Source organism: Catharus ustulatus, chromosome 8 (genome assembly GCF_009819885.2).
Source record: "Catharus ustulatus isolate bCatUst1 chromosome 8, bCatUst1.pri.v2, whole genome shotgun sequence".
NCBI lineage: Eukaryota > Metazoa > Chordata > Aves > Passeriformes > Turdidae > Catharus > Catharus ustulatus.
The window spans coordinates 36,216,060-36,238,828 of NC_046228.1; positions in this window are offsets into that span (position 1 = coordinate 36,216,060).

Below are 22,769 nucleotides of genomic sequence, written 5' to 3' on the forward strand. Positions count from 1 at the left end.
GACCCATCTCTCAAGGTCAAGACTGATTTGTCAGCCTTAGTGAAGGCTGTGAGGCTGTCCTGGTGAGACACCATGAACATGCTGACCAACAGATTGCTGCTTTGGGCATTGTTCTTCCAAGAGAAGCAACTGCACAACATTCTCCTCAAAGCCAGGCAGTGTTTATATCTGAGTGGCTGACAGAACAACTCACTTAAACATATAATAATGTTATTAATATATTATATGTTAACTCTTGCTTAGAAAATAAGACAGGATGAGGAATGCTACTGATGAAAGCTCTGCAGTGGAAGATGACAGACCAAGATTACAGAGGACTTTCTTTTTAATGAAAACATTCCTCTTATTTCTTTGAGGTTTCTTTCTTCAAATGGGAAGAAATCGCTCTTTCCTGCAATTGCTTTTTGTTCTCATATGAAGTACACTTTCCTCCCTCTCATTACGGAAAAGCACATTCAGTTCTATTTCCACTTTAACTTCCTTCAGAGGATAAAAGACAACAACGACAACCAGAGAGCAAATACTATATCAAACCAGAAGCCAGCCAATTTAATTCAGCTCAGGAACATAGGAGATTTGAAGTGAACAATTTTTGTGACACAGGGAGTAATGAAAAGCTGACAACATGAAATGGAATTCTTTTACCATTACAAGCAAGTGACAAGTTTTCAGGTCACATCCTATGATTTAGGTTGACTTTCAGAGGCAGAACCCCAAATCTTTGTCACTGAGGAAGAAAGGGTATATTTCACCTTCACCCAAGTTTCCTAGCAGAAAAAAACCAACATGATAGTTAAACATTATTTGGCAAGATCTCTAAACCCAATCCCAACCACTGGTTTTTACTGTGTAACTTCTAAATTGTTAATGTATTAGAGTAAAACTCAAGATCTAAGTGTTTGCACAGCATCATGTTTTAATACATATTACATATGGCAAGAGAGTAATTTCTTAAGTTACAATATAAAAAGCAAAGAGCCCCAAGGGAAAGCCAAAAGCATACTGAGATCCTATTGATATATTAGTATTTCATGAGGAAAAGTGAGAAAGGAGAGAGATTGCCCTCTCTTCTTTAAGCTTACTCATGTATCATACCAAAACAATAAGCACCAAATTGACTTTTATTCTAAGGAGAAAAAATTAGGTTACAATCACACATCAGACTGTCACTGGACTAGTATTTTGTAATTCTCTCCTGTACCTCCAGTGCTGGACACTCCTTTCTTTTCTTTCTCTACCACTATCCTGCACCTCCCAATTCTCTAAGCCCTACCACTCCTCTAAAGAAGCTATTTATCAGTTCCCAGAGCCACAGAATTTCACCTGTTAAAATGGCAGAATTTGTCTCTCAAAGTATTCTAAAATAACTATCTTTCTCCTTATTAAAATCCTTGACCTCCAATAACTATGTTTTGGCCAGTCAAACAGTGACAAGAGCTAGAGACTGTGAATACAATTTAAAAGACAAAGAAGAGAGCAGAGGGAGATGACCCAGTTTTGAACTCATCTCTGTTGCAAGAGCCTTGATAATGCATATAAGCACCGTCAGGGGCATACGTTCCCCTGCTGAATCACTGCTATCCAGCGCTCCACTCCTGTTTGCTCTAGCAGCCTGCTACCCTGTCAGCCCCCAAGCCCAGCTTTGCAGAGGGAACACTGCTTCCAGTCTAGGGCTCAGCAGAGGTACCAGGCTGCAGAACCAGAGCTGGCAAGCTGGGGACGGGGAGCCACATCACCATCTAAATCCCTAACAAAGTATATTCCTGCATTTACAATCAACGATTTTCAAGTCTTCTATGCACATCTTGAAAACCACAGCAGATTTGCACACTACTGTCAGCCCATTTGCTCCTGTTCCATTTCACAGCAGCATTTTTTTCATGCTGCCACTTAGACATTGCTGTTAGTCAGTCTCAAGCACAAAGGCTTGGGTCTTCATTAGGTCAACAATGACATTCCCAGCTTCCTCAAGGCTCTGCCCCTTCACAGATCCCTATGCACAAATCCCAGTGTGATTCTATGCTCCAGCAATGGCAATAAATTATTCTCCTCCTTAACTAGCAGCTGCCTGTAAAGGACTGGGCAAGCTCTTCAACATTTTTTCTAACTGAAATAAATCAGCTAAGTGCTAAAAATAACAAGCACTTCCCATGCCTAAAAGGAAGTTGAAAGCCTCAAGTGGCAAAATAACACACACATTTGCAGAGATAGGAGGGATACCCAACCAAAAACAGCCCCTTGATTCACTGGCCTGTGCTACTCAGCAACTGCTTCACTTCCTAAAGACCACTGGAAAAAAACTGAAAGGAAAAGAAAAGAGAGCCTGATTTTTCATACTATTTTTTCTGTTATTTACTTCCTTAGATTGGTTACTTTCTCCTGATCCTTTCAGCATTGCTATGTGAAGTACAGCAAGAAATTTCATTGATTCAAGTGATGCAAAACAAAGAACCAAACAGTCAGACGTGGTAGGCCTTCTGCAGACTCCAAACCTAGGAAGCACTAAAACCGGAGGGGGAAAATCAAACTTTTTTTTCCACTAGATTGGTTCCTTTTGCTACCCTGGATATCTTCAGGAAAGATCTTTCCATCTGAATCCTTTCCAGATTGCAGACAATACAGCAGAAAGTAAGAGCCCAAAGTGAAAGCATTTGTAATAGCAGTCTGCAGAAAAAAATAGTTTTTTGGACACTATGCTCTAAGCTCGCCTGAAGAGCTACATGTGGCTCCAGAGAGGTCAGCTGGACCTTGCACACAGTGCTCACGATGCTCTCTCTGCACAACCAGAGCTGTGAAGTCAGCCCACCCCGGCACAGCTCTGGGCAGCAACATCTTCACCCGACTGGGGCTTCCTTTACTCTCCCTGGCTGGTACATCAACAGCTCCTTTAGACAGAGCTAAATGTCACTCACTGCAAAGATGCTCTAAAGTATAGAATTTTTTACCTCTCCCTTCCAGTGAAAAAATCTGTGAAGAAAATTAAAGAAGTAAGAAAATACAACACTTACAACATTGGGTTTTGACATTTTGAGTGACTTCTTTTCATGGTGCTGCTTACAAAACAGATCAAAAGTATATGTTCGATTGTGATCCTAACAACATAAACCCCATTATACTAGATCATTTCCCCCTGAAAGATTTCAATATATATGAAATTGTCAAAATTTTCCATTATAAACATAAAGGGTGTTATGTTATTTACAAAAAATGAAGTTAAAAAACAGTAACATAAAACCTACAGAGAAGTGGGAAACATAAATTAATATCAACTACAAGGCTGGGAAATTCCTAAATGGCAGAGGGTCAGGAAAAAAATCTTTAGGTTATACTGTGCGCATTTCTATTATCTTTGTGACTTATTAGAGGATAGGGACTGCTATCAATAAATGTCCGCATGTGTTTTATTGTTTGGCTCACTACCAGCCTATTTAAATTTTCACTAACTTTTTCAAGAACAAAGGGAAAAAAATAACCTGCCCAAAAAAGCAGGCATATCAACTACATAGGATGAGTCTACTAAACAGTAACATACTTTACCTTCAGAAAACCACAGAATTTAAACCTTCTGAATTGTATATGCACAGAAGTACCACTATTTTCTTTCATTAACTAATAAAGAAACTTCAAGGAAACATAAACCATATGCTAAGTTAGGCACATGCTGGGATATGAGTCATGACTTTGTGTTTCTTCTTAGAATTGCTTTAAAATATTCATGTCATATAATCATAAAACATCTTGAATTTTAAAGAAGTTGAAAGGAAAAACAACTGATCCTAAAGAGTAAGCTCCCCTATTCCAAGTACAAGCCTGGATCCATTGGGGTCTGTGTTCTTTTGCTAGGTCCAGTGGTCTCAGTCTGATCTGACTGCAACAGTTACACTGAACAAGCACCAATAAAACAGAATCTCTTACTGAACAGAACTGAAGGCAGGAGAATCAGACCATCCCCATAGTCAGCAGTGGACCTCAAACCAGTGAAAATGGTGAATTTACTTCCATATTTTTCTCAGTCTCTCCCATCCAAGATGTTTTTCACAAAGTTTTCAATAGCAACCACTTAGGACAGTATATTCTCACATCTGCCCAGTTTCTGATTTTTGGTTGCCCACTAATACCAATAGAGCAGACAATTAATAAATCTTTATGGAAAAAGCCCTAGGGATTAAAAGGAAGTGCTGTATTTTGCACATTTTTGGACTATTCCACAACAGTGCATTAAGTTACAGTCTTTTTCCAATTCCACCATAGGAATTTTGAATCTTATTACTACTTTGTGGCAAACATCTTCCTTCTGTGCCATTCTTTATGGCACAGCTGAGACACAGGTGTACCTGCAGTGTTGTCAAAAAGCTCATAAAGAAATTCAGTGGATGCAAACAGGCTTTAGAGTTAACATACACACTAACAATTCCCCTGGTGCTCCTCTCTGTCTCGAAAGTCAGTGCAGCAATACACAGGGGAAAATATCACTTTTTCTTTACAAAAGAAAACCATCATCTTTTTTGTTTTTAATCCAATGAAACACATACATAAAAATAGAAACCCTTGAGACAGAGCAAAGTCTACATTATAATTGCTAAATTTAAAAATAATTTAAGAAAAACACACAAAAAGAAAGGTAGGCTTGATAATGCAAAGTTACAAGCATTCCATCCTTGCACTAACATACCATCTCTGTCACTTCTTGGTCTTTAAATTTATGAGTATTCCTCATGGATCCCTGCAGAACTAGATAAAGGCTTAGAGGTATGTATGTTCTTAAGTGCTGTGCTGGGTAGGAATTACAGCAGTTTGAGCTCTGGAGAATCAAGGATTTGTTTAAATATATGTCTGATTTCATGCCAAAGTGTTAGTGATTTACCTGAATGTCTTGTTCTTCTCTCATTCATTTCTGATAAATCCAAAATGCATATAGTTATATTTAAGACTAAATATTTTCTCTTACATATCACAATTAGAGACTTGAGAATAAAGGAGAAAGAGCCTTTTATAGGGCTTGGAAGTGCACACATCTTGACCTGATTTCTAGCATTAAGCTGATAACTATTTGCCGTAATAGACTGATAGAATTAGAGCACAATCCCTCTATTATTTTAGTTTTCTAGCAGAAGACTTTTATAAAGGAGGAGTAAAATTTATTCTATTTCTAAACATGAGATAGGATCAATTCATATGGTAATTCCTTTTCCCATTTTCACTTTGTTTCGTGCTATATTGACGTTGAAGCTGTAGCACGCCCATGAAACACCAAATTTCCACAGAAGCCATCCATGTAAAAAGAAATGGAAATAGATGTTTTCCTCTGCATAGCGAGGATGGATCAGATGGTTGTTTGATAGCTACACAGCTGAAGCACTTTCATCTCAGAAGAAAGTATTCCACAGGCAACAGAACTACTGAAGGTAGCACTCTACTTAGCAGTACACAGAGACAAACAAGTCACAGGCAAGCAAGGCAAAAGCCTCAAGTGATAAATCAATCATAGTCAATAAATCACATGAACAAAATCAGGCAAAGGAAGCAACAAAGTCATTACTACTCTGACACTGCCCTTCTATTGTCTGTACGTACTCACTTTTCATACATGGTTTTCCTCTGAAGCCTTAAGTCTCTGCTGATTGAGAGGCAGGGAGATGGAGAAAGAATTCATGGTATTTTACCTTAACATCAAATAAACATGCAGGCAAGAAAAAAATGAGCTTATGACCATGCCATCAGCCTCCAAATTTCCTATGTGTTGAAAAACACAGCAATGGGGAGGGTTTGGATGGGATGGTTTATATATGTGGACTTATAACAAACAGCTAGTTAACTTGTTTTATAGAAGAAGCTCTCAGTTTTTTCAATACCTGTAAAGATATACTTACAAGACTAAATAACCCCAAGAAAGTAAAATGCAAATTCAGGTCAGTTTTCAGTTTGAGGCTTCAGGTGCTTAATGGGTAAAAAAACCCCAACATTTACACAGAAAAACAAATTCACTCTACGTTCCAATTTTTCAGCATCATAAGGAATGAACAGCAATGCAGTCAAATGGTGTCCATTTTGTTAAAATGCAAATTTGTCATATTTTTGCCTGGGGGTGGAGGAAATAAATTTACTGAAAGTAGGTCAAGCTGGTGCCAAAATTCTCTCTTAAGCACAAGGTTTGAATACAAATTTGAGCAAAAGGCCCAGATGTGTGAATCTGGCCAAAACATCATGGGAATTTCCATAAACTACATGCACACTTAGAAAGGATACCAACATTAACCTGCACAGATATCTGAAAACACTGAAGGACTGAGAATGTTTAAAGCCTCTTTTACTTACTGTATTCCACAATGGTTTAATTCTCAAATAAAATAGCTGTTAAAAATGTCTCTGTAGCCTATTTTCCATGAGAAGCTCCTGCAGAGTCAAAGATGTTTCATTCTTTGATGGGATTACAAGTTTGGTTGATAAAGACAAGAGCAGAAATGCTCAGACTTTTGTAAGGTTTTTAAGCCCCTAAAGTACAGATCTAATTTAATGGATTAATAACTGACTAAATTAACTATGTGTTGAAAATAAAAAGAAAAGAAATAATAAAAAAAAATTTGCTAGATGTCATCATGACACAACAGGAGCCAGTCCCACTGATGATACAGTACTTACAGTTTGGAGGGAAATATTGCATCCCCACAAATACAGCTAAAAGCAAACACAGTAAGAACCATAAACAACAAAAGAGAGGGTATTCAATCAAAACGGACCCATATGGTTGATAAACTGAGCCTACACAAAAAAAACCCCAGAAGTTGTAATATACCCCAATATATATATCGATGAATAAAGATTGTCATTCACACCAACAGAGTGGGGCCCCTACCTTGCACAGCAGCAACTCTAAAATCAGGGCCGAGTTCCAGTCTGATCCTTGGCTGCACAGCAGAAAAGCAACAAGACATCAGGAAGTTGGTCTGCCCACCTCTGAAGCACTGTCGAGACCCATAATAAAATACTGCACACAGGACTTCTGAGGTTTTAAAGACACTGAACAATTTAAAAAGATACACAGAATAGGTTTTTGGATCAAATCAAGAGACTAAGAATAGAAACTAAAAAAACTGCCTCGAATACAATTTTTAAGGCAAAAATACCTGTAATCATGGCTCTTAAATCCTGCAGAGTAATTCTAATGAAACTCAATGACAAAAAAAAAAGCCCCAAAGTGAGGTAAATTCAAATTAGATAAAGCTTTTAATAGTAAAAATTATAAACTGCTGAAATAAGAAAAGAAATAGCATGTTCCCTGTTTCTAATATCTTCAAATGATTGGATGCCTTTCTCTTAACGATGAAAGATCACTACGTGAAACCATGTCCTGTATTCCAAGGAGGCTGGAAAACTGATCTATGGACCTTGGCATGAGAAGCAATTTCAGCAGTTTACAGCCAGCAACATAAACTTTCATGTTTATGTCATCTCTACAATTGATCCTATGGGTAATTAGAAAAACTGCCACCCAAAATTGGGGTCTGAACCAAGTCAAAATCTTCTCTTCTTAACTCCTCTGTAACAGTTTCTCAATGCTCTCCAAACCACCAATCCACAACTAGATCAGAATAGTTACAGATTCTGATAGATAAAAGTACATTAAGTGCATTAGATGAAGTCTAAAACTGAAAATTCAAATTGAAAATTCAAAATGTGTAGAACATGTGAAGTCTGTGAGAAAAATAACATATTATTTGTCACAATACACTCAGACTTGTACCACAAAGATGTCTCCCAACGCTCCATTTTCTTTAATCATAGAAATACAGCAGCAATACACAGGGGAAAATATCACTTTTTCTTTACAAAAGAAAACCATCATCTTTTTTGTTTTTAATCCAATGAAACACATACATAAAAATAGAAACCCTTGAGACATACCCCTATTCCAAATATTCCCTTTTAGGACAGCCAAGACCAAAGCTGTATCAATCCAGTCAATCCTCACAGAATTCTTATTGTGCTGCCTTGGTTTTTCCCCACAAATGCACTCCGATAAGCCAGACCTAATACTAATAACAACCTGGATAAGAGAACTTGACTTGAGAGCTTATTGCAGAGAAAGAAATACCTCTTTTCAACACAGCATTTGCAACAGCCACTGTACAAAAAAAAGTTCAATTGTATGATTGCGGCTATCAAGATTTAAAAGGTTTTCTTTTCCCTCCTGGAGGCATCCACCAGGTTAGGTAAATCCAGAGAAAAAATTACTTTGACACAAAGTATCTAACTAAGGAGTTTTTCTGAAAATCTCATCTGACTTCACATGACACTCCCCAGGTATTAGACAAGACTGTATCCCTCAGAGTAAAGATGAGTTTATTTCCTGCCTGGTTTTCAGCTCATTATTTATTGAGATTGTGCATGCAGTGGCTGCATTTTAGACTTCTCCAGGAGAGATGGAGGAAGCAGGGGGCACCCAGAGCAAGTGACAGTGCACTGCCAGCAAACAACATTAAAGAATTCCCCAGGGAGCAGCGGGGCACCATCTTCCCCCATACCACTGGGAGTTTTGCCATCTCTTCCTCTTGGAAAATGACAGTGAGGCAGCACTTGCACTGCAAGAGCTCTCAGATTTCACAGATGTTTACAAACTAAACTTTATTCCAGGCAAGGAATAAAACGTTACATTGTCCAAACAGATGGGTTATTCTTTCATGCTGCCCAGAGGAGTAAATGTAGCTTTAACACACAGCCTTTCAAAAGCAATACTTTCAAACACCCGTGAGGCAGAGTAAACAAGCAACCAGGCAAAACCATTAGGTTTTGCACCAGTTTGGGAAAAGCCTTCAAGGGCAGTCCCACATACAAGCGGACAAACTCTACAAGGAATCAATTATAAATCTGGTGCCAAGCAAAGAAGTGAAGGCACTGTGGTTGACATGGCACTTGGCTTTTTGGGAGTATTCAAGATACCCACATTCATCTCCCACACACTACAAGTGAGTTTGACTCTTCCAGGACAATGCTACACCCAGCACCATTCCTCACCTGACATTTTCTTCACTCGTTTCCTATTCACTGTGTCTCTTCTTATCCATTCCCATCTTCTTCCTTCCAGTGGCCTCCTGAACTTGTGCCTTTCCTCTTCCTCTTTCTGCAGTCACTTACTGAAGCCTCTGGAAAACGGCCGCTGCACATGAGGCGCCTCAGGCAAAGAGCCCCCTCACATCCACCACACACGAGGAGCCTCTGGAAAACGGCTGCTGGGGCAAATGGCCACCACGTGTGGGGAGCCCCAGCCAGCACCTGCCTCAGTTCAGTGGCCACCCCACACGGCGCTCTGCAAGCAAATGGCTGCTTCGGGCAAACAGCCACCACAGGGGGCACCAAAGGGCGGCCCCGCACACTCCTCCCTGCCTGTGGGCCTTGCAGTACATAGGGGGACACAGAGCAGCCAGTCCAAAGAGACAAATTCACCTTTCACACCTCTAAAGCATTTCTTGGAGTCTACACTGAGCCCAGAGAACTGCCATCTCTCCCTGCTGCAGGGCCTCAATGATCCCCAGGCCAGCTCTGGGCTCACTGCCCTGTGCGGTCTCTCCACAGCTGCTCCTCACACACTGGCTCTCCATCACGTTCCCAGCCAAGGGCACAGCACATTTCCTCGCCTTCCTCACGACTGCCCTGACGCATCCATCACCAGTGAGCTTGTGATAAACCATCCCTGTCCAGGAGCTGCACCCAGGAAGTTTGCAGTGTGAAATTGGAAATGGAGAAATAAATTGTGGAGGTATACGCTGCTCCTAGAGGCTAAGTCCACTGCAGCAGCAATCATGGAGAAGCACAACCCACATCTAATAGGAGAAGGGTAGCTGTGCTGCAGATTCTAATGCTGTTCAATAGAACTCACCATGGGCAGCACATCCGCTGGGCTGGAGGACTGGGGGAGCCAGGGAGGGGAAATCACATTCCCTTCTCAGACCATTTCAGTTAACACCTGCTGTGACCATATGTGTGCTCATAAAAACAATCTCTGCATCAAATATTAAAGCTTTGCCAGGGAATCATCTAAGCTCTGTACTTAAAGGCACTCAATCTTTTTGTTCATTCCATCAGTCCTTATTAAATAATAACAGAGACCAAAATGATCATTCACATGTATACAATTCCTACTACTGTTGAAAGAGCAGCTCTATCTGATGCCTGCCACACAGGCCCAAGTGAAGCACAGTGCTGATTTACAATTTAAGTTTCGAGCAAAAGGGCAATTCTTTTCCCTTGAGTACACCTCAGACTTTTCCCCTGAGTGTGCTTTTGAGGGACTTCTCCACCCCAGGGACCAGCTCCTGGAAAGCCGTGGGCATCCCAGCTGCCCTGAGTGCTCTGTCATGAGGCACAGCTGGCTCCTGAGGCTTCACCATCTGCACTTTCACACCTCTGGCAGCTCTGCATGTCCACCTAGCCTCGAGCCCCTCTCCCAGCTTCCTGCATGCGCCCCGGTGTTGAGCCAGCAGTCCAAGGCCACGTGCTTCCCTGAGACCCTGCTACAGCCCTTGGGATAGCTTCCACCAGCTCCTCATGCTGCATGTCCCAGGTCTTTTCTGTCATTCCACCTCCCTCTTTACCTTGGCAGCTCCCCAGAGCCTTCTGCCATGGAATCCCCTTGGAACTGGCCCCCTGCAAGTTTCTCTGCCTAGCAAAAAAAAATATTTGTACTTAAATTCAATTACAGAAGTTAATATGAAGGAATAAACCAATTTTTTTCAGTGTAAGTATAAATCATATTTTTTCATTTCTTGATTAAAATGTCACAGTACTGAGGAAAACGTTATTCTCGAGAAAATAATGCTAATTCTGTGCTCCAAGCGGAATCATACATAACATGATAGGAAAGATGGTGAGAAGTAATTCATGTCTCCATTACAATTCACTGATGGGTGCTTTTTTTTAACCAGTATAGTATCTAATGAGCACAATAACTGGAATATGAACAAAAAGCCATTTTCACATCAAATACACTTTACAGTAATGCTTTTGAAATTTAAGTCTCATTCTTAATCCATTTTCACAGGCCTTTACCTTAATGCAACAAAATGAAAGTGACCTCAGGGACATTATCTCGTCTCCATCAGAAAACACAGGCAAGCTACATGAACTCCAAAATATATAGATTTTTGCTCTTAAAAGGGACAGTCTCAGTGAGAGCACAGAGACACTTTACAGCTACTGAGGCATAACTATATATTTACTTTCCCAGCAGTTAATTTGCTACACTGTGATTGGTGCTGCAACCATGGTTTACAAAATCATACAACAATAATTCAATGTAGTTCAGTTTTCAAAACCCTACCTGGCAATTGGCTGACAGTGATTGACTCAATCCCAGAGCAGCGAGGCCCTGGGGACGCTGCACGGAGCGGCGGCGGACATAGCCCGGCCCCGGGGACACTGCACAGAGCAGCAGTGGGCATGCCCCGGCCCCGGGGACGCTGCACGCAGCGGCGGCGGGCATAGCCCAGCCATGCTGAGTACAGGCGGGCCCGGGGCCCATGGCTGCCGGGTTGAGGTGGGCCCTCGGCCATAAACCACGTGGGGGAAGCTGGGGGCGGAGCCTCGCTGCAAAAAAAAAGGTGCGTTTTATAGTCCGGTGCACCTTATCTGATCTACAAAGTTGTGAAATTTGCCGACTCCCAGAGGGGTGCACCTTATAGTCCGGTGCGCCTTATGGTCGTGAAATTACTGTACCCTTGACCACCAAACCTGAACTGCCAAGCTCCACTAAAAGCTGAATTGCAAAGCCCTACAGAGGTACTGTGGTGGGGCAGGACAGAGAGGAGAGTACCAAAATCATGGCATGTATCAGGCAAATGTTTGAGTGTACAGGCTCACCCCATTTTTGCTTTTGGGACAAGACCACCCCCCAAGTACTCAGTGAAACATCTTCCTTCCGGCTCAGAGGCAGTCAAGATTGTGTCCTGCTTCTCACACTCGGGCTCTGGATACTAAAAATAAAGAATGTATTCAGCCCTGTTGACAATCACAGCAGAGGTGCTAACGGATGAATTAACATGTACAAATACTGCACTCCCCTGTTTAGCTTTTGAAAATCATCATTTTCCCAGTGAGCAAAGCCATCTCTACACCTTTGTCTCTGTGCTTTTCTGCCATTTGTTACACTGAACTTAGCAAGTTGAGATGAGCCATGGCACAAAAGCAGGTGTAAAAATACGCATCATGTTGGTGCCTGGTTAATGTTCTGACAAAGGTTATCAAACAGGTCAGGTGATTTTCATGGCCAGAGGGTTTTCATCATGATAAGCAGTGTGATGGAAACAGTGACACAGGGGAAAAAAAAGAAATCATTCTCTTGTCACCCTGGATAATGTTGGCGCCATCCTTGTGTAGTTTTACTGTCATGGGATAAGTGATAAATTATGTATATTGCACAACATCATGCTGATTTTGGGGAGGGCAATGTGAAGGTGAAATGAATACCTTCTGCTCATGAATGTCAATCTAACTGAAGTCTTGGAAGCAGATACTGCTGTCAGACTGCTACAAAACCAAAAGGACAGGAGACAGGTTGTCTGGGTGTTTGCCATGGATTACAACTGAACAGAAACATCACTTTTGGAAAAAGCAACCATCACAGATCCCAAAAAATCTCTTTGTGGGGTAACAGAATTGATTTTAAAATGTTTTGTTTCAAGGCTGTGAAATAAAAATCTCCAACCATTGAAAAGAAAAAAGAAACCATCACTAACTAGACCCTGATGTTAAAATCAGTAAGAGCAAATACACTGTTGGACCTGTTTCCTCTGGATATTCTGTCTTTTCCAGATTTTTCCAGCCCGAGGGCTTGACACAGCTCCTCAAACCAACACAATGCTCTTTATTGCTTGGTGAAGATCAGTTATATTTCACACATACTGAGACATGACAAATGTTCTGCAGTTGTGTAAAATGTAGTTAATTAGCAGGTGCCATGACACAAAATAGAGAGCAAACATAAGCAACTCTATAAAGAGATTTATCTTGACATATGGATGAGTATTTTCATGCACACATCTTTCCCCCATATATCAACAAACAGTAAGTCCTAACTGTGTTTTGTGAGAATGTTTGTTCTTTGATTTGATTCTAGTTCCAAGATCATTTCTCACATACCAATAGCTGTCACTATATGACTTAGCAGTAAATCAGTCTGCCCCTTCCACTATTTTTAAGCAACTTTACAGATTCTGTGCTGAAAAGTAAAACATTTCATCACAGAGAAGCTGCAGACAGATGACACAAATGCAGATGCTGATACCTGCTTTTGGTACAGACAAGAAAGCATAATGAAAATAATCCTAATACGTGCTGCCTCAGGTACTGCCTGTGATTGACAGCTGTAACAGAAACCCAAAAGTCATCTCTGAATGTGACTCTTGGTCTGGCTGAGATTTTACTGTCAATGTGGGACCCAAATACAGAGCTTTATACTTTACTAGTACACTGACTACACAACTTGATAATACACATCCAAAGAATGAAGCTGGATGAAAAGACTATGTTAAAAATAAGAGGAACCAAAGACAGGATATCACAGAATGACAGCTTTTGAAAGTAAGTAAAACTTGCTTGAGAGTTGGGCTTGAATTTAGCTTCTGACAATAACAGGAGCTGCTGGCATAATTTGATACTCTATTCTGTGCAAACATGTAATTGTTGTGTTTATGATGCCAGATAGCCCTTAAGAGCTTCATCTGACATGTGTCACTCATACGACAGAATTTCATAAAGGCATTTCATCTTGAGCTGTGCAAACAGACCCATGAATGTATTATCATTGGCAAAAGGTCATTTTTTCTTCATTTTATTTCCTATGCTATATCCAAAAGAGCAGAACAACCACGTTACCAATGTGAGGACTTGTTCTACATCTAGGTCTTGCTATCAGAATAAATATATTTGATTCCTTTTTCCCCTTGCTACAAACAAAATACTTTACCCCTTGTTCAGGAGATGCTCAGATTCCTTGTGGCACAGAGGCCTTTGAACACAACAGCAGTTTTAAAATTACCTTCTCAAAATACCTATCAGCCCTGGTTTTGGCATGTGAAGTATAAAACAAGATACATCCAGAGCTGGAAAATCCAACAACATCTGATTACTCACTGAACAACTGTATTATAGTTCATGGCAGAAGAAAAGATGTTGGTTCATGATACAAGCTGATATGCCCACGAGACACTGGTTGTAAAAGACTGAGCAATAGAACTGAAGCTCTGACAAAACATATAAAAAATATAACTGTGATATCAAACAAGAGAAATCTCCCTGCTTCTTGCTTTATAAGAATATTTTTCTTTCCATTAGGAGAAAAAGACCCACCGCCCAAAAAAATAAAACCAACTAAACAAAAAACCCAAACAAACAAGCAAACCAGTTTGAAAGCAAATGGCTTCCAATGTACCTCCAAGATTTAAAGAAGCTTGTATTGTCTGAGCTTTGTACTCCTCCATTGCAGTCCTCTATAGGATTGAAAGAATCTCAGTTTTCTACTTCTTCGTTTGTTTGGAGCAGAAATGAAGCAGATGTAGGATTTAGATCTTCAGCCAACAATTGTCATGTCTCCTGTGCCTTACTTGTGTAATATCACGGAAAATGGAGTGAGGAAAGGACAGTGGGTTGCTCATTTGTTTGGAGCATGCTGCCTGAGAAAGAACTACTGTCATCTCCATGAGGGAGGGATGATGATCTCAGTTAACTTTTATTTCTCTAAAGAGTGCTTCTTTTGATCCAGGTTTTATAACACACATTAATTTTTTTCTCAATTTGCCAAAATTCAGGATCCTGACAGTTGCTTTAATGAGAAGGATAACATGATGGAGCCAAGTAATTTTTAGTAGAAGATATGTTTACTAAACTGGATGCATGAAGTTCTGTTTCCACAATCACAGGATCCAATGCCATAGGCTAACATTACTCCCAGCATTGCCCAGCCCACAAACATAGAACACAGAATTTTTCTTCAGTAGCACAAAGCCAATGACTTATCCCTCTAGTTTTTGCTCCCTGTAATGCTCCAGATCCACTATGCACCTGGCTTTTCTCACACATTTTTCCAGTCCAACACCTCCCTTCCTCTTAAACATGCTAACATGAAAACAACAGCTTTTTTCACTGCAAGGCTACAGCTTTGCACATACTTTCATTTTGGGTGAAGTCTGGTGGGGCTTTTTGTCACTTGCTCTACAGACTATCTCCCATGCCTGTATTTTACACCAGTTGCTATGGCCTAGCTTGTAAGTTTAAAATTTTAACAGGTATCATATGAGATCAAACACTTCAAGTTGTCTCCTGAAGCACTTTTTCAGTGTTTCAGCAGGAACAGCCATCCCACAGACAAAAGAACTCAGATGAGCAAGATTTAAGACAGAATATAGAAAAGGCTATCAGAGCATCACACAAGCAACCTTTCCTTGCTGGAAAGGAAAACACTAACATAGAATTATATTCAGATAGAGATTTCAATTTTATCTTTTTACCCTTACCTTTTCTTTACCTTTTATTCAAAAGATGGGGGGAACAAAAAACAAACACTAATTTACTTGGGGATAACAGTTGTAGAAAAGTGGAGTCAAAACCATACTTTTCAGTTCTGTGTATTAACAGAAGGGTTGGGTACATCTCAATTCTCTTTCCCAAAAAATACCTGGTCAGTCTTCTCAACACCTGCAGAGGTGTCCAGAGCCCTTCCATTTTACATTATCACTAAACTCCAATCTGAATTTCATTCTCCCACATGGAACCAATGTGCTACAGCTTTGTGTCAAGTATGAAAGCAAAACAAATAGCTGCCACCCTCTGTGCAAAATTTGTTGCAAACTAAGATACTGTTTTCCTGTCTAGTTTCTTTATATTAAAATAGAGCCACTTTTTTCAGTTTTCATTCTGTGTTTTCTAAACTCTCCCTTGAGCTACCTCCAACTTACCCATATCCTTATTAAACAATGAAATACATGTTTTGGCAAAAATACAAATTCTGCTGTTGTCCAGTCCAGTATCTTTCCCTGCCATTCACTTTCCTGGGCTGTTATTACTCTCCATTTTCCACACCAGCTTGTCCCTTATCTTCCTTACACATGAAAAAGCTGAACCTGGTCCTGTTGGTTTAGCCTTTTCTGTTGAAATAAGGAGGTCCTTTTGCATTCTAGTTTTGTATTCCATCATTACAGCTTAACAGTGTGATGTCCTCTGTGCATTTGACCAGTTGAACCTCCACTCCATTACCTGAGTCCTCAATGAAAATACAGAATAGAAACCAGCTGGTTCAGCCCCACTTTAAATGCCCTCTTACTCTGGCAGTGAAACACAAGCTTTGAATGGACTCCACTCCACTGTGGGCAGTGTTTTCAGGCTGGACATAATTTTCTGTGTAGCATATAAATACCCCACAAGAAAAAAGTCAAAAGCTTAATAGAAGTCAAATTACATATACCCCCTTTTACTGTGACTATTATCCTGCCCAAGAAAGAAATTGAATCAGTTCAAAATTACTTGATTTCAAAAACCTATAGGGATTTTTTAACCACTTCATCATCTTCAGCATTTATTAAATTGACAGTTTAATACTTTGCTCCAGAACCTTTTCTGGGGCTGAAGCTGGGCTAACTGCTCCTGGAATTTCTCCAGATTTCTACATTTTTCCTCCTTTTTCCCCATCTGACATCTTTACGTGAAATGTGCCCTATTAAAAAGGCCTATTCTACAACAAAGATAAACATAACAGTCTCAGAAAGCAATATGAATATAAATAAAAATACTATTAATTTGAGTGACCGCAGGAGCTTCACAAAGGACCATGAAATCCAGTGAAATTGCCAGAAAACAGGAATAACTGGGACTACTTACTTTAGTAAGAATATGAATTGGACGTGATGAAAGGATACATGTAAGTGCACATCACAAAGAAGCTAAGCCAAACACTCCAGTTAATCTTCCTGTGATGCAGAACAAGAAAGCAACAAAATTGAAATACACACTTTTAATTATAAAACCCCCATGTTCTTATTTTAAAAGGGCAGTGTATGGATTCATATAAGCATTGCCAACAGTCAATAGTGAGGGAAAATACCTAGCAGACAGGATGAGACAATTCTGAAGATAAGAGCCGGAAAAAAATGCTGTTCCCTCCACAGAGGATCAGCAAAGCACCAGTTTGCCTTCTTTAGTCTAAACCTAGAGCACAGACACAGGAAATTGCTGCAGTGATTAATTCCCCTGTCTCAGCTCTCAAACACTGACTGTGCCCATCACCAACCTACTCTCCCAGCATGTTCCTACACTTGTGCTTCTGCTGGCTACATTCTTCTTCTCCTCTCCCCATTTTCCAATAGTTTCTTGACTATTTTGCAGGTGTACAGCACCTGATCAAGCTTCCTCACTCTGTATCTGGTCTGGTATTTACCTTTTCATGTGTTCATTCCCACAGCTCACTTGGCCTCTTCACCCCCTTCAAAATTATCCTCTTAAATGAAATGAAACCTTCCTTTAGGTGAAAGACTCAATCTGGCCTGGAACCATAGATCAATTGCCATACTGCTCATCTCCGTCTTACTCCACAGTAGCCCACTTATGTTTTGTTTGATTAAACCCAACCAACTTAACAGCCTTGTGTTTTAACATCTGTGCAAAGTCCACCTCAGCCCAGATTTTGTTTGTATTCCCACTTAAGAGTATATCCCTTGCTCACTGGTGTATTTACAGCACACTGTTCAAAGCTTCCTCTGACAACAGAATCGTTAATTTAAAAAGCCTTAGGGCTTTTTATAGTATCTGACAGGATAATATTAGGACTTGATAAACATTAGAGGTGTTATGAAATAAATGCCATTTATTTGAGGCAAGAGGATTTTCCCCCCTACAGACACTTCGAGACACGATTGTAGGCACAGAGAAAATAATGCCAATATTACAAAGGAATTTTCTGTGCCCAAATGAGATGCCTCATGACTTTTTGAACCAGCTAATGCAACATTGTGGTTATCGGTTCAAAGTACATCTACTTGATGTGCAGTTGCAAGTCAGCACTTCTGCAAATTAGGCCCCATGGTCTGTAACAATGAATCACAGAAGAGCTGCACACTGACAAGTTAAGAACACACTGAACAAAGGCACTGAGCAAATCTGGCTCTCCGGGGCACCATCCAGGTGAGCCTTCACTAGAAAGGGATCATTTTGTCTCCTGCAATCTCCAGCCATACACAACCCAGATCATGGGTCCACTCAGTGTGCCCTTGCCTCTTTCTTTGGACTGCACCTTCGTTCCTCAACTTCCTTTTTCATTACCTGCCCCAAAAAACAGCTCACAACTCACATCCCTCATTCATTCCTCCCACTTTGATTCTTCCCTCCTGTTTGCAGTTGGGTAGACAAAGGCCATTTCCTAGCTACAAAAACTGAGGGCTGCATCAAAGCTTGCAGAAGTTCTCAGCACTTGACTTTACAAATTTAATGTCTTTTGCAAGTCTGTGGTCACATGTTCATAATACAGCAGAATGAATAAATAATCATGCTTTTCACTTTTTATTTATTGACATAAAAAGAGCCACAGGAAGAAGAGTGCACATCCCTCTTACCTTTTTCTTTACCTGTGCACATCCCTGGATTACAGAGATTGCAATCTAAGAAAGAGAAGACAGAGCACAAGAGTGCCATGGAGCAACACAGCCTCTGCAGGTAGGACTGAAATTCAGACACTTGCTCTCCACACTTCTCTTCCCATGCTGAGCCATGACAATTCTTTTTTTTTCTCCCATTCTCTCCAGACCAGAGTAAGATATAGCATTTTACCCTCAAGTTTCTTCCTCTGCTAAATTTACCACGCTATCCCTTTCCTCCAGCTCCCTGCTGCAGATTCCCAAATTAGACAAACTTTGTCGCAAGCAAGAGAGATCACCCTAATCAAGATCGCAATAATTGTCAAGTTACTAAAAACATCGCAGTGCAAGTAATAATGTCTCATCCAGTGATCTGAAGGATCTTATGAACTGTGTGCTTTAGATCAGAGGCCAAGGTGTCTGAGCTAGGCAGACTATCTGAAGTGACACGGTAACTGCAGCCTAGTGCTGAACACCCAGGAGGTAGATTTACTTTGAAGTTTATTGTGCCTTCTCTATGGTTTGCTCTTGAACATAGCATTTAGTTAGCAAAAAGGTATTTACTGCTCACTGGTAGGATATGTGATTACTCAGCAACTTGCATCACTGCATGTTTTTATTGTTTCAGTTGTGCAATTCACAGAAGCCATTGCTTTTGGCAAGTCAATAAAAAAAGCTCTCATCCTTACAGGTAGAGCCCCAGTATTTGTCAAACCTATTAGAAGATAGATTATGTCATTTACAACACTTTTCATCATGTGTAGCTTTAAACACCAGCAGCTGGATTGAGATTGCCTTTTCAAAGTTCACAAGGGACTTTTACTGCTGTCAGATCTAAGCAAGATTTAAAAACTATTTCTCAAAGCAAAATATATTGGAGGGCTACCGTCTGGTGACAAATGTTGAAGGAATAACAAAATCCTTTGTACTGTGGTGTTTCTTGACCTGCCTGTTTATTAATGTTCATCTTTCCTCATAACTCAAAAGGCACAGCTTTGTGCTTCTGATGCACCCTTATGGAAACAAATAAAATGCTGCTGCTTCTCCACATCAAAAAAATCAGCTTGTTAAATGTTAGTGTGGAAGTTGTCAACAACTATATTGCATTGCTTTCCCTGCTCTCCCTATTCAAACTAAACTAGCAAATCTCCTCCAGCTCCACAGAAGAACTGACATGTCTTGCAGGAATTAAAAGATGACATCCAATTTTTTCTTAGTTGTCTATTTAAAAACTCGGACTTCTGTCATGGTTGCTATGCACAACTTGGTAATTACTGCCATTTTAGTGTGACTCCAAAATGCAAGCGAAGGACCCTGGTCCACCATATGTGCTGGGAGTTTACTATTGCTAACAATTCCAGGTTTTCCCTGAATCTTTTCCAGCTCCAGTGTGCCGTAAGAAAAACTGCAAGTGACACTTTCTGGCTGCCCTTATTCAGACGAAAGTCCCAATGCATTTTGGAGGGGTTTCTACAGGATCATGTATTTGGCATTTAAAAGCAATTAAATCTGCTCCCTTGCTTTTATTTACCCTATGCACATTCAGACTTTGACATGCACAAGGACTGAACTAATGGGATAAAGGCACTGAGGAAGCAGAGGACTAGAGGGACAGTCCTATGGGGAGCCTGCCCTTTTCCCAGTAGGAGGCTTGCTGCCTGGACACAGCCTGAGCAGACATTTCCACCCTCCTAGACTCCAGTGACTGCACTCAGAAGACAAAGCTAAATCAGCTCTTCTCCAACCAGCTAATAGGATTGTTGTGCTTCACCAATCTTGAAGTCCGTCTTGTTCTGTGACTATCTTACTGGAAATAATTCATCAAAATAATGCTCTACATAAAATCACAATTAATCCCTTTGTATAATACAGGAACGTAGTGAAAGCTTCCATTATCTCTGTGTTCTTACATTAGCCAGAATTGTATCACTGCAGCACCTCAGTTCTGACTAGTGCACTGCTTAGAGTCTCTTAATGAGGCTGAAATACTGCTGCTTGCAAGGTTTCCAATTTGCACGGGAACCAAATATTTCTATCAGTATGTTAGAAGTAATATTCCTTTATCAATCTCTTCAGTGATACAGTCACAGACTCCAGCCATTACAGAGGCAAATATCACTATTTAAAACAACAAACAACCAAACAAACTCCCAAACATCAAAACTGTTTGGAATTCCCATATGTTCTGTGTTGATGGCTACCAGTCATACAGCATCATCAGATCATACAGCATCTCCCAAAGTACAGTAATTTCACAAACACAAGCCGCACCGTTTTGACCAAAATTTTGCTCCCACACCGGAAATGCGGCTTATACTGAGGAGCGGCCAATATGTGAATAATTTTCTGACATTTTCAACCCTGGGAGTGCAAACCGAGTCAATGCAAACTGCAAAGTCGAGTACCTGCCAGTAAAACCCGGCATTTACACGGTTGTTACAAATTGGTTACTCTGTTGCGCGGCGGGTGGAGCTGCTCCCTGCAGGCAGCACAGGGGGTGGGGAAGGCGGGGCAGCTCTCTCCTACTGGCCCCGCAGTTCGGGGAGAGGCAGGGGCTCTCTCCTGCTGGCCCCGCGGCCCTGGGGGGAAGGTGGGGGGTTCCGTGCTGCTGGCCCCGCGGCTCGGGGGGCTCCCGTCCCCGCGTGCCGCCGCCACAGGAGTGGGGTGGTTCCATCCCTGCCTCCCACCGCCGCCGTGGGTGCCAGCGGGCTCTGTGCCCCCCCTGCCACCACGGGGCAGCGCCGGGCCGGGGCGAGCAAGCCCAGTGGCAGCGGTGGCCAGCCCCGAGCGGCCCCACCGAGTGGCAGCGCTGAGCTGGGCCACCCAGCCCTGTCAGCAGCCCCAAGCCCGCATGGCTGAGCCAGGCCAGTAAACCCTGCCGCAATTCTTTTACTATTTGGCAACTTTGTTGCACACGGGTCCTCCCTGGGAACGACGGAGCGGCTTATACTCAGGTGCAGCTTATTTATGGACAAAGAACTAAATGTTTGCCAACACCCGGCGATGCGGTTTATACTCAGTGCAGCTTGTATTCGTGAAATTACTGTAATCTACTGGCTGGAACCTTCTTTGAAGCAGCTGATTTTAAAGTCAGTCACATAAAATACTTTGGGACATAAAACTTACATTGAAACCAGAACCTGATTTGAGAAAATAATATTACTTCCCCTCAGGAACTGGGAAGACCAGACATGTATCAGGAGAAAAGAGCACAACCTGAATTTTAAAACCTTGTTGCATGTAATTTCAGGCAATCTTCTCCACAAATATCTGCAGGTCTACCTAATTTATTCCCCCAAAGTATTCCCATTGTTTTGAAAAGATGATCCCGTGGCACCAGAGCCCTCTTCTGGGCCAGTTCTCAGACTGAGTTTGCAGGGGTATCACTATAAAGCTTAGCCCTAGTGCAATTCCTTACACTGTGGAATCAGGTGTATGGTTTAGGGCAGCAGCATCATACACCGGGGTGTGTGGATGCTCTTATGCAAATCACAATGTAAGGAGCTCCCAGTCCTGATCTGTGTGGGAAAGAAGCAGATCTCCATTCAGAAGTAAGACTGGAGGCTATGCTGGGCCAGGAGTTGGACTCCATGATCCCCGGGGGTTTCTTCCAACTCAGCTTATTTTGTGATTCAGCTCCTTAATTGTGTAGCAATATAAGCACACCTTTTTCAACACACTTTTAGAACCCCAGTAATAAAGGAGTTGAATTATTTATAGTAATTTTTGAGCAATTCATTATGAGTTAGTAAATAAGCTTATAAAGCCAACCTCATTGGCCACTGTCAGGAAATTTGTCAACACAAAGAAATAAATGAATCAAAAATTATCCCATGTGAATTATCTGGGTAGCCCGGGTAAATATATAACCTCTTTCCAATTTTAAGAACTGCTGCCCAGTTCTCTCACATAAAATGCCAGTGATTGCATGTGCAATAAATATTAATGGTTCATAAATTAAACAGCATTATTCTTTTTGACATAACACCATTTTGCAAGACCCCATGGAAAAGGTACAGGCAGTTTGTTGAGCAAGCTCTGAAAGAAGAAAAACATGCCTTTGCCTTCACTTTTGAAAGCACTTGTCAGAATTTACAGGGTATATCCAAGAAGGCAATTAAGGCAACACCTTACAGAAAGCTACTATAAGCCCCCAAA